Source organism: Amblyomma mixtum, chromosome 2 (genome assembly GCF_055824585.1).
Source record: "Amblyomma mixtum isolate Tamu chromosome 2, ASM5582458v1, whole genome shotgun sequence".
Taxonomy (NCBI): Eukaryota; Metazoa; Arthropoda; class Arachnida; order Ixodida; family Ixodidae; genus Amblyomma; species Amblyomma mixtum.
The window spans coordinates 215,714,322-215,727,755 of record NC_143013.1 but is presented as its reverse complement, the minus strand read 5'-3'; the positions used below and the strand labels follow the sequence as shown (position 1 = coordinate 215,727,755).

General features: G+C 46.5%; 1 pseudogene; it reads right to left on the bottom strand.

Annotated features, from left to right (window-relative positions):
- Positions 1–4,222: 4,222 nt before the first annotated feature.
- On the bottom strand, positions 4,223–6,715 carry LOC149362546 (uncharacterized; annotated as a pseudogene).
- Between the last annotated feature and the right edge of the window lie 6,719 nt (positions 6,716–13,434).

Here is a 13,434-nt window from a genome sequence, read left to right as displayed (position 1 = left end):
CATTCACCTCGGAGCACTGCTGACGGGCACGAAGATGGGTTCGAGACGTAAATTGCACTTTCTCCATGGTCGATCGTCAGAACAGCAAAGGGAAGCAGGAGGCAGGGATGGCGGGAAGCGGTTTCGGAAGGCGTGAAGAAAACAGTTGAATGAGGGACGCCGACACAGGAGAGCGGCACGAGGGCAGCAGAAAACGGAGGAATGTCGGTATCAGTCGCGACCACAAGTTTGGCAGACTGCGTAGGTACGTCGCAAAAGGGAGCGTCACACAGCGGAGAAAAGGCGATTTCAGCTCGAGCGCAGTCAATAACGGCACGATGAGTCGAAAGGAAGTCACATCCCAGGATGATGTCGTGTGAGCAGTGAGACAGCACAATAAACTCGATGGTGTACAAAACATCTTGAATGAGGACACGGGCCGTACATGCGGCTGAGGGATGAATGCGCTGTGATGAGGCGGTGCGAAGCGAAAAGTCAGAAATTGGTGTAGTCACTTTGCGGAGTCGGCGGCAGAGAGCTTCACTGATGACAGATACTGCAGCGCCCGTGTCGACGAGGGCGAGAACCTTGGCACCTTCCACGAACACTACGATTACATTAGCGGGACGACACGGAGGACTTGAGGAGTTCGAAACAAGCGCAATTCTTGCCCCCGGAACTGCGGCTGTTAGTTTCCCTCAAGCGCGGAGCTAGAACGTCGCAGCATCGGAGAAGGGGAACGGCGTCGAGGGGAAGGCGATCGGCGAGTGGTGTAAATTTGGCTATCAGGGGAAACAAAGGGGGGACCAGGTGGCCTTCTCGGCGAGGATAGTTCGGCATCGTACGGGTAGGAGCGCAGGTCAGGTCGCGAAGGCGGAAGGCGCTGGCGGCAAAGCCGCGCGACATGGCCGGGCAGACCACAGGCGTAACAGATGGGTCGGTTGTCCGCAGTACGCCAGGGATTGGTAGGATGTGGGCGAACCCTTGAAAACGGAGCTTGAGACGGGGGCTCTGACGGCGGCGGAGGACGCAAAGAAGGGGCGGCCTGGTAGGAATCGGTTGCCGGCGTATGTCGTGGCCTGGCCACCGCTTGGGCGTACGTCAGGGGTGCTGTCACAGGCGCGGGCACAGGGCTGGACGGTAGCAGATCAGCGACTTGGTCTTGCACGACACGGCGAATGGTAGGAGCCAAAGACGGGGTCGAGTCAGGAACTTGGCGGGCGGGGTCTTGAAAATGGGATATGAGGGACAGCTGGCGAGCGACCTCTTCACGAACGAAGGCTTTGATGTGGTTGAGAAGAGGGGAGTCCTCAGGAGTAGTACCGCCCAGGGCCAGAGTGGAGAGGGCTTCGTCGCAGACACCGGCACGCCGTGTAGAAGCGCGCTGCTTGCGGAGCTCGTCGTAGCTCTGGCAAAGCTTAATGACCTCACTGACGGTGGTGGGATTTTTCGCGAGGAGCATCTGAAATGCGTCGTCAGCGATGCCTTTGAGGATATGGTGGATCTTGTCCGCTTCTGGCATGGAGGCGTTGACACGTTTGCAGAGGTCAACGATGTCCTCAATGTAACTTGTGAAGGTCTCGTCGGTGTGTTGAGCGCGGTCCCGTAAGCGCTGTTCGGCACGGAGCTTGCGCACCGCAGGGCGGCCGAACACTTCCGCAAAGCTCTTCTTAAATACGGGCCAAGTGGGTAGGTCCGCCTCATGGTTTCGAAACCAGAGGTTCGCCACGTCCGTGAGATAAAAGATGACGTTAGTCAGCTTGATAGTGTCATCCCACTTGTTATAGCTGCTCACTCGCTCATACGATGACAACCAGTCCTCAACATCTTGGTCGGCAGTCCCACTGAAGAGGGCAGGGTCACGCTGCCGGATGGCGCTAGAACAAATGACGGTGGTTGAACTGGCCGCCGGTGTTGGGGCAGTCTCATCTGGCATTGTTGACACAGGCGGCAGCGTACGGCTCCGGAGTTCCAGGTTGGTAGGGGACGAACTCAGCACCTCCACCAATTATAGGGGTGCGTTTATTAGGCGTCCTCAAGAGACCGAACCGCCGTGCAGGATCTGGCAGCGTAGACGGGCGTAGCCAGCACCAAGAGAGCGGGGCAACTTCGTCGTCGTCAGGCGCAGCGGAGTGTCGGCGCATAACTTCGTCGTCGTCAGGCGCAGCGCAGTGTCGGCGCATGGCGGTAGCGGAACCTGTCACAGTTGGCACACTACAGAGGCAACAAAAGTTTGTGACACCTTATCAGGTTGCCGGCATACGCGAGAAGCACGCCACAGTCTCTCCTCATCGGCGGGATCACTTCTATACCACGTGTGACAGGGAATATTAAGAAATTCTCAAAAATAGGTTTTTTCAGATAAAGATATGAATTTTCAGAATAGTATTACCAGTGTTGCGGACTCCAGAAAACCGGTGAATTGCTTTAAGTAGTAAGCTGGCTAGCTAAATTTAATAATTCACTTTTTAACTACCACAGCCAGACGCCTATCTGCAAACAGATTTGTTTTGTAGCCAGGTGTTAGTAACAGCCATATCAGTTTTTAGAATTTCGAAAATGCGATGACGCTTTTCGCTGTGGCTAGAAAAAAATTTGGCTTTTTTTCTAGTTGCGTGCACTGGAAAGGTTGCTTTGCCTCAGTGCTTCACGAGGAGAAGGAAGAAGAGGAAAGGCAGGCAGGTTAAGAATGGTTCTCGAAAACGCATATATTTTGGCACGATGTTTGCAACTTTTGTACAGCTGCAGCGTCGAGGAAAATCGCGTTTTCGGAATTCTAAAAACCGATATGGCTACCATAAAGACCGGCTAAAAATCTCTAATTGCAACCAGTTGCCTAGCTTTGATATTAAAAAAGTTAATTATCCCAAATTTAGTCAACCAGGTTCCTATTTAAGAGAATATACTAGCTCTCCGGTGTGCGCTAACACTGGCAATACTATGCCGCAAAAGCTATATTTTTACCACAGAAAGCCTATTTTTGAAATTTACTTGGTCTTCTCTGAAACACTTGGTATATAGCCCCAAGCACACGCAAGGCAGAGCCGGCGCTTCCAGACGAGCACCCCTCGACGCGTGACATGGACCTGCCTATCTTTGGACCACTCGGTGACGCAGCGTGATATGTGAGCAGGGGCTGCACATTCTGAGTACGTCTGTTCCTCATAGCAGATGTATGCGACTGGGAAGCATCATTTTCATGACTCTGCACGCAAAACAACGAAGTTTTATGTCTGGCCTATATGTCGAATACAGCTTTCAAAATTTATTTTAATGCAAAAGCTATCCTCGGCGCCCTTGCACCGACAAGGACACGCCGAGGTGACCCAGCATTTCTCAAATCTTAACCTTGCGTTTGGCGCATGATAGCCGCCGTTGCTTATGCGCCACTGAACCCAACTCAACTGAACTCAATGCAAAAGCATGGCTAGTTCCATAACTAGAATACCCGGCGACGTGTGTGCGTGCGCGCGTGTGCGTGTGTGTGTGTGTGTGTGTGTGTGTGTGTGTGTGTGTGTGTGTGTGTGTGTGTGTGTGTGTGTGTGTGTGTGTGTGTGTGTGTGTGCGCGCGTGTGCGTGTGTGCGCGCGTGCGTACGTGTGTGTGTGCGTGCGTGAGTGCGTTGCATGCTCGCAGATGGTGCAGAAAATGTCTACGATAACAAGAAAGATAGTGTGACGTCATCAATGGTGGCATGGCGCACACATCAGGCCGAACACATTTTTTATTTATTGCCTGGCTTTGGCAAGTAGCATTTAACCTTAAAAACACTAATACGGCGCTGTCGTGGTCAGTCAACACGAGTCTGACATCGTCGGATTAAAATTCATGTGATATACACAACGACTCTAGTCTTGAGATCCACTCGGGAGGCTCCACAGCGGGTTTCTGGATGGCAAGAAACCAGTCCATTCTTTCCCGAAAGTAAATTCGGGCAGATTGTGCATCCGTGCCACAATGATAGCCTGCTGTTCTTCAGCGCCATATTTGTAAGCAGCGCGAAACAATAGATCATGTGTTTTTTTTTGTATTGCTAGAACGGGGTTTATTTTTGGGATGTGTTAAAAAGGTCAATAAAGAGCTACCACTTGACGCGCCGGGAATTCATTATTTAAGCACTGATAATGAAGATGGTGTACCATTTGATCTCATAATGTTCTTGGGCCTCGATCATGCTGAACACTGCGAATTCGCATTTTCCTGTGCATGCCGTTGGTTAATGTGATACTCGCCACTGGGCGACCTCAATGTGGAGCCAGTTCTCCCAACACTCGTACCAAAATTGTGACGCAACCGCTTGTCGTACAGCGCGATGGTGTGCACCGCTCGTGTTGTTGGCTTGTCCCTGAGGATACCCACAGAAAAGACATTGTTGCAGCGCTTCACCTATGCAGTCTAGATCTGATCATCAGATAGCTGTTTATAGAATGGCACGCAATAGAGAAGCTTGATATCACTGGTGACGAGCCATTGTGTGCATTGCTGAACTTACGCCACTCGTTTCGGGTCGACCTCCAACAGAAACATGTGATGGAAATCATCGCCCACATGGAATGCCTTCGTGAGAAGGAGCTGCGATGGGCTGCACAGCAGTTGTTGGAGTGAGGTTGAGGCTTGGAGCATGCCTATCCAGTGATTGTGCAGAAGACGGCAGGCTGCTATTCTGAGCGCACAAGGCCACCACATTGAGCAGTGGTACTTTGACTCCACGGTCTGCTTGAATAACCTCAAGAATTAATATATTATTTTAGCAAAGTGTAAAATCAATGAAAAGCAAAGAGGCTACGTTTAAGAGAACCAAATATATTTTCTTTACACATCACTCAACACATTGTTAAAATGCTTGCAGTAGACTCTTTGCAAATTCCGAACTGATCAGTTAGACACTTCATAATCACCTTGCAACGTGTGTCTGCATAAAGAGTCTCCCAAAAGATCAATGTGCGCTGTTATATACTGGGTGTCGCAGCTAAATGTCACCGAGCTTGTAAGAAAGAATATGTTCCCTAGCCCAGTGAGACCAACTGAGGGTTGTTGTCAGTCGCGTGTCCTAGTCTGCGGTAGTTTTTCATTATACAAAAGGAATTAATTAGCAGAGACTAATTAGCTAACTTTTTAATTATTGCCTTCAGGAAGAAAGTGTCAAAGCCGGAGTTGTAAAACCCATAGAAAAATAACCGTTTGCCCTGTTTGCAACTAAGTACCACTGATACAGTTTCTTTTATTTGCCTTAAAAGAAAGCCAGCGAAATACAAAAAGAACCACGTGATAGGGAAGCAGTTTCAGCGCTCCTAAACGACCGGTCAAGCAACGACATTCGCTTATGTTTGCGCTTGCTGTCCCGAACAGAGTTCGGTGTTTTGAGGTGATGGCGAGATATGCGCCAGGAACTGCATATGCCTCACGGAAAGTAAGCGGGCGCTGCTTTTCAAGGAAGTGAGCGCGGCTCGCATGGAGCGCTTTTTCACGCGAAACCTCACCTCGGGTGATAGGCATGTGGTCGTGCCTCCCAACTTGCACCGTCACGCGCTGAACTTGCCCCGTCACGCGCCCATGCGAGAGTTGCTGCCGTATATCTCCCAACAATCGCAGAACGCCGAACCCTGTTCGGGACAGCGGTGCAAAGATAAGCGAATGTCGTTGCTTGACCGGTCGTCTTGAAGCGCTGAAACTGCGTCCCTATCACGTGGTTCTTATTTGTATTTCGCGGGGTTTTTTTTAGGCAAATAAAAGAAGCTGTATCAGCGGTACTTGGTCGCAAACACGGCAACCGGTTATTTTTCTATAGGATCTACAATTCCTGCGTTGGCACTTTCTTCCTGAAAGCAATAATTAAGAAGTTAGCTAATTAGTATCAGCTTATTAATTGCGTTTCCATAATAAAAAAAAATACTGCAGACTAGGACACGCGACTGGCAACAACCTTCAGTTGGTCTCACGGGGCTAGGGCACTTCGTCTTCTTTAAAAGCTTTTAGCTGGCACACCCTGTTTATGCAGTGTTCAATGATACTGCATTGGGAACTTTATACCTTGACTATATGTTTCTTACTACTCTAAGCAAAGGGGCATTCACAGTAAACAGAAAATTACTACTAACTCACGGATGTTTCTTTTTTTTTTTAAATCCCGCAAAGGAGATCGAGAAAAATAACGGGGAAAGCATACCATCAGTTTACCAAATGTCAAAACGCAGTCACTGGTCTAAGGATTGCGATTACTTGCAACCAACTCCGTTTACTTTTCAAATCACTTTGCTAATTACGCCCTCTATTCGGAAATACGCAGTTCATGTCCAACATACCTCTTCGAAAACTCCGTCACGCACGCCTACTGCACTTGAGCGGCCTAGCAGACCGCACAGATGGCCGCCGCCGGCACCCCTAGGAGTAAACGAGCCGCTTGTTACGCAGAAGCAAAAGTGCAGTCTGGATCGCTGCATTCATCTGTGTTCAGCGGCCACGACGGCTGTGTCATGGCGGGAGTTATAGACTTCTTTTTTCCAGAACTGCCGCCCCTGGTCCGCTGTTTTCGTTGCTGGCACCTCTGCATTTAAAATTTCGGCGAGCTCCCGCCACAACAGCGCTTTGCTTGCTTTCGCAATTTCTGGCGTCAAAACAGATGACCCTTTCTCGAGGCATGGGTGTTGCTCCATGAACTCCACAAGCAAGGTACGCTGTCGCGGAGAAACATGGGGGCCAAGAGACCGGCGAGTTGCTGCTTGCGCCATTGGGAGTCTTCTTGTTCGAAACTGAGCTTCAATGCGCGCCAAAGAGCACATGGTTTCCCAGATGGCACACAGATGGTGCCACGCGCGAGCGCGCGCATGCCGCACCATCTACCGACACGAAAAAGAAACATGTACCTAAAGAAACGTCAAATTAGTTGTTTTCTACACTCTCTTGCACATATTGGGACTTCTTATTAAATAATACGCATTACCACTTATTTGCGATATTTTATTTCTTTTTTAAAAAAGCCTATTTTTAGTGTACGGCCCCCGAAAAAGCCAGGCAGACATGGGCCGGGCTCCTGCGATGTCGGCCCCTCGCCGATTGGCCGTTGGCTTTCCCTTCTTTCTACTCACGTACTTCACTGTCGTTATTATGACGTCACTTTGAAAAGGAACGTTTCGGAGACGGAACCGAACTGGAATCTGGCCCCAGATTATTTGCTTTATCTGGTGGCAGCGTGGCGAATGGAAGATTTGGGCTAATGGATGTAAAGGGGCACGCTTGCGTGGATCACTGAGAGAAGCGAACTTGTGTTACAAAAAATAGGAAATCGTGATGGTTTCTTTATCGAGAGACAGCCGTATTTAATACCGAACTTGAGTTTTATTCCGTATATAGATTTGACATTGAAGTGACCTTCGGTCTAAGTGATTTCACATCAACAACCTTAAATCAGATGGCGAAGCATACTTTGAATATAGCCAATGCGATTCTTTTCTTAAATTTGGCCCTGGTCAATATCAACATCCCCCACCCCCCCAAATTTAACCCACCTCCTCCCCCGAAACTTTACCTTCTCAGATTTCAGCCAAAATCGATATCCAACCTGATTTGAATGTGCCGAATACGATAGTTACCTCCAAATCGTAACTGGGTCATTTCCAAGTTCAGCCCATCCACAGCGCCGAAATTTGCCCCGCTCGGATTTCGACCAAAAGTGATATCCAGGTTACTTTGAATGTACGCATCACGATGGTGACCTCCGAATTTCACCTAGGCCACTCCCCCCATTCGGCTCACCCCATCCCCGAATTTTGCCCTGGGATTTGGAAAAATCCATGTTCAGGCTAATTTGGATATGCTCGATACGATGGTGGCCTCCAATTTTAGCCTTGCGAGTGATTTGTGCAAAGATGAGAAAAGTTGATCTGCAAATAATAGAAAACTGATTTACAGACCTCAAGACGATGTTTGTCAGGATCGGTGGAAATCAAGAAGTTATAAATTGTTAGAATTGCAAACTGCGTACTTAATCCGAGCACAAATAGCAACGGCAAGCAACAAGTTAAGCCGAAAAATTACAAAGAGCAAAGTCATAGTAGAAGCAAGAAAAACTACCACTCGACTTTCGGTGTAAAAGAGTTAAACCGCTGTCATTTTGTTTACATTTTTATTCAAACACACTGCAGACAGTTCGCCTCATATGGAGGTGCCATGTAGTAGAGAATATGTGGCCGATCGTCAATACAATAGCTGCCTAAAAGAAAAAAAAAGAAGGTCAGAAATCATCAAGGAAATGAAGGAAGAGTCAAGGAAGTGACTCCTTTATGCACAGAAGCGTCAAGAAGCATAGGGTGATACAAAAGTTTGAGAGAACCAACATCAGATATTTCGAAAACAATAGACAAAAGCACGATGAGGTGTTCACTGAAATGCACAAAAAGACGTCGACATTTTTCCTTTCGTAACGAAGCATTTAATTTCCAGAATACCCGCCGTGGAGGTCGAATTTTGATGGAGGCGAAATTCAAAAGCCTCCAGTACTGTGCGACGTCAGTGCACGTTAAAGAACCCCAGGTGGTCGAAATTTCAGGAGCCCTTCACTACGGCGTCCCTCATGGCCTGAGTCGCCTTGGGACGCTAAACCCATAAACGCCAATAAACTCAGACACTATTACCTGAACAGTTAAATTGGCTGCCAAAATGTGGTGCTTCCGCTGTGTCAATGGTTTGTAATCTTTGATACAAGGCCACCTGTGCCTCAGAAATGCGGCGATCCAATTTTTGTCATAAAAAAAAGTTCAGATGCCTTTGTTGCATTGGTGTGAAAACCGCGTCGCGCTACTTTCGCTACATTTTGAATTGTTGAATTTTTACCCTTTTGCTACCATTAGATCACCCCTTAAGAAGGAAAGCGTGTGGGTCAAGAAAGACGTAGGCGGGTGGGATTCTTGGTGGACAGCCATTTACTTGGCTGGACCGGGTAGTTGTGCATCGAATTGGTTTCAGTTGCGACTTCCTGTGGGCTTGCAAGGAAGCAATAGCGTTGAATCTTTTTTTCTTCGTTTCCAAAGCGATGCATATCGCTGTGCCCTTAGGATTTGCTTTTGTGATAAAACGTTGACTGCTTCACATTCTCTCCACCAACCGCCAAAAAGAAAACCTGGTGGGATGAAGGAATAGCAGAAGAGAAAGCTGACTCTTTCATAGGAGAGTCAAATATGTCCCCCAAAACAACCATGAAAGAAACGTGAATTGTTCTGTTGTCGGTTCTAGCACCAATACTAACCCTTCATTTTATTTATGGATTTGAGTTTACGGCGGTAGGCCACGCATAACTATAATGCGTATCTGTAAGCAATGCAGTACAAGCTTCAGGGAGGAAAATAATGAAAAATAGCTCACCTTTTCCCCGCTGAAAAAAACAGGACATCATAAGAACTGGCATCTTCCTACCAGGTGGTGCTTCAACAAGCTCCTTGCAACATAATATATTTTGTAAATTTCTGGAACGAAAAATCAATAAATCATGATCAGTACACCTATTTACACACATTCTCGGTACTGGAATGCCAAGAAAAGTAAATAGAGCTATCCTAACGCACACTTTCCCAAAAGAAGTGCTAGCATAAATCAAAGACGTTGCGATGATGTTCTGTTCTGAAGCGACTTACGTCAGCGCTCTGCTGTGTTCGTTTCTACTCTTCCCTCTGCTGTTTTCTTAGACCGTATGCTGTTGCGCCGTTTGACTTCCCTCATGCAAAACCAACTCCCAGAACAGTTCGTGTGTTGATGTGTACTACAATGTTTACATTTTCTACAGCTTCAGGCGCCGTACTTTTAATATAAGACAGTTCTGAACTTCCATGATATATTTCTGCCTTATCTGCGTTGTTGCTGTGAAATATCTTTGAAGTACTTACTCTTGCCTGCACACAGCGTTGGTATTACTTCTAGGTTTTGTATTTCGGCTACCATTCCTGAGAAGGGAAGCGATATAATCGAGCGGCTGACGTTTCCGTTTGTTTCTTTTAATCAATAAAGCGAGGAATTCGGTGAACATAAATCGACTATTGATACTGAAGCCCTACCAATACCACAGCGTCTGGAAATCCTTATTGCTCGCTGGCGTTTAAGTAGGCGTCTAAAGCCTACAGCTCTATGGGACGTGCTTCCATTGTGGCTGAAAAGAAAATATCCGATAAATGTTGGGCCCGTTGCGAAAATGAATTTAATTTAACTGAGAAAAGAACACCAATCATGATTGAGACAATACGAGGTTTCGGAACCTACTGGATTTAATCGCCAGGCGTGACTGTGGGCGATGTCATATTTGTAGCGGAGTAACTGTGGGGATTCGATACATTTTGTCATCCGTGATGCGGGTGAACGAAAAATGGTGTTCATTAGAAGACGGCGGTGCGTAGATAACGTGAAAGTGCTCTTCGAAGCATCTGGAATTGAAATGTGCACTGGATACGAAAGAACCACAAAGAAACGGGGTAGACTGACCAGTCGAAATGATGACTTAAGTAGCACACGAAAAGAGGCTGGCTGAGTACTGTTAAGCTAACCTAGCGGGACGGAATCAAATCGGCCTCGGAGCATATGCGGTAAGCGCTTTCTGCGGGTGTTTGTCTAGCTTTAATTTTGGCAGTTGTTCACGAACAAAAACCTCCAACCTTTTTTCTTCTTCAGTTTTAAGCCCTGTCGAAGAGACAAGTTTTGTGGGGTCCAATGATCACCGACAAACACTGGAGGAAGCCAAGATCAGCTGTGTTAAGTCGGGCCTTCCGCGCCTTGCTCATGCAACCCTGTTTTTTGGACTCTGCATAAGAAGGCTTTTACGTGTTTACTGTTACTCTCGGCTTTTGTTGGAACTCGGTGCATGTCGTCAATGTCGGAATCGGTGATGGGACACTCGATTTTTGCTCCAGTTACCTTTAGGCGGTGCAGTCTTCACCCTGACTGCCGGGAACAAGTTTAATTTCGATGCTTTTTTTTTTGGCGTGAGTACTTCTCAAGCTCGGCGCCCTTCTTTAACAGAGTGTAGTTGTGAGTGTTCAAGGCTGTGTTTGCGGAGACGAAACTAGCATTTCCTTATCATCTTATACGCAGACACAAACTGGCCACGGCTCTTAATATGAAATTATAATAAAGAATAACTAAGTGCACCTGAATAACCAGCTGCTAATTAACATTGTTTAAAAAAAAACTAACATCCGCAGAGACTGCCAGTTTATTTTTGCAAAAAGTTTACTTCATTCTATTTCAAACTTCTTAAGTCTTGAAATATTTTGGAAGTGTTGCCTGGAACAGCCGGTTTACGTGTAATAACGTGGCCAGTGCATGGAACAGTACACAGAAGGCTCGGTGTGAAAACATGCAGTGCGTTTGAAGGTACGGCAAATCCAGCGTACTGTTCTCAGCACAGAGGAGTAAAGTGTGGCAGGATGCGGCATCATGCTGGTTGCTCTGTTTTTTGCCGCATGTCGTCTGCAGCACTGAGGGGTTCTTCAGCTGAAGCGGTTAAAAAATATTAGTGGCATATAGTGCCCAATTTCTTTTTAATTCAGCTTGCACTTAAGACTGCTCACGTGCAGCAAAGGCGAAAGCACTAGTGTGTCATCTTGAGCGTTTGACCTCGACGCAGGGTACGCACTGAAAAATTAAAAGAAGACGTGCCTCCAAACGCAGATTCCACAAACCCTGAATCCACAAAGGTCCGATGGAAACAATGGGGCACTCGGTTCGAATACCTGTTTCGAGCTAGCGTCCAACCTCAGAGACGTATTTATTTATTTATTTATTACAATACCCTCAGGGCCCGCAGGGCGTTGAGGGGGTGGGTGAACAAAAAAATACATAGTAAAAAAGTACAGGCAAAAGGCAAAAAATCATGATGCAGACGCCTGTTCGATGATATACTTGGTGATAAGTGGCTTGAAAGATGACGCGTCTACAGTGCAGGCGATATGGGGTGAAAGGTGGTTCCACTAAGTGTTAGTCTTTCGTTAGAAAGAATTAAAAAACACATTCGTTTTACACTTGGGATGGAAACTTTATGCGGATTATCAACACGTGATGACACGTATGATGGTATAGATGAAAAAAATTCCTGTTTTAGTGTCTCGTTATGAAAGAAAATGCTGTGGAAAAGACTGAGGCGTGAAATATTTCTGCGAACTGCGAGATTAGTCAGACCAAGTTTAGTTTTCATTAAAGAAACACTAGCCGTGAGAGAATAATTCGAAAGGATGAAGCGAGCTGACCGATTTTGAACAGATTCTATAGCATCGATTAAAGTGAGTTGTGCGGGGTCCCATATTGATGATGCGTATTCTAGTTTTGGCCGTATTAGTGTCTGATATAAAAGTAACTTCAAATGGGATGGAGCCTGAGAGAAGTTTCTGCGTATGTAACCAAGGGCGCGGTTAGCATTGTTAATAACATTTTCTATCTGCGTGCGCCAGGATAGGCTGTTAGTGACGTGAACACCCAGATATTTATAAGATGAAACTTTCTCTAATGAAACTCCATTAATCTTGTAATCGAATGTTTTAGACGGGTTAGATTCGCGTGAGATAGACATAATTTTGCACTTTGATCGATTGGGAACCATAGACCATCTCTGACACCAAATTAAGACTTTAGCAAGATCGGACTGAAGGAGGGAACTGTCGTTAATGTTATGTATTGCACGAAAAAGAACACAGACATCAGCAAAAAGCTTAAGGGAATTGTTCATGCCAATTGGAAGGTCATTAATATATATCAAAAAAGTAAAGGACCCAGAACAGAGCCTTGAGGAACAACAGATGTCACAGCACATGGGGATGATAGAGAGTCGTTAGCTGATACAAACTGGGTGCGGTAAGTCAAGAAACATTCAATCCATTTAAGGAGATTAGGGTCAATATTAAGGGAACTCATTTTAAGAAGAAGTAAGTGATGAGATACCTTATGAAAAGCCTTAACGAAGTCAAGAAAGATGCAGTCGGTTAGTAAACCAGTATCTAAAGATGACACTAGGATATTTGTGAAAGCTAAGAGTTGAGTCACGCAAGAAAAATTTTTGCGGAACCCGTGCTGACAGGAGCTTAAGAAAGAGTAGTTACTTTCCAGAAAAGAAGCGAGGTTAGAATATATAATGTGCTCTAGAAGTTTGCAAGGAATGCTTGTTAATGAAATTGGTCTGTAGTTAAGGGGAGAATTCGGATTACCTTTCTTGAAGAGTGGACCCACCCTCGCTACCTTCCAGTCAGCCGGCATTATGGCGTGTTCGAGAGACTGAGTGAAAAGGTGCGCTAAATACCGTATTTTCCGGTGTATAAGACGCACCCGTGTATAGGACGCACCCACATATATGCAGGCCCTCATTGAAAAATTTGGTATATATCACGCACCCATGTATAAGACGCACCCGTGTATAAGACGCACCCCAGTTAGGCTAGTGAAGCTTAATTAAACACGCTTGCGTGACCATCGCGAAATGCACCGTACC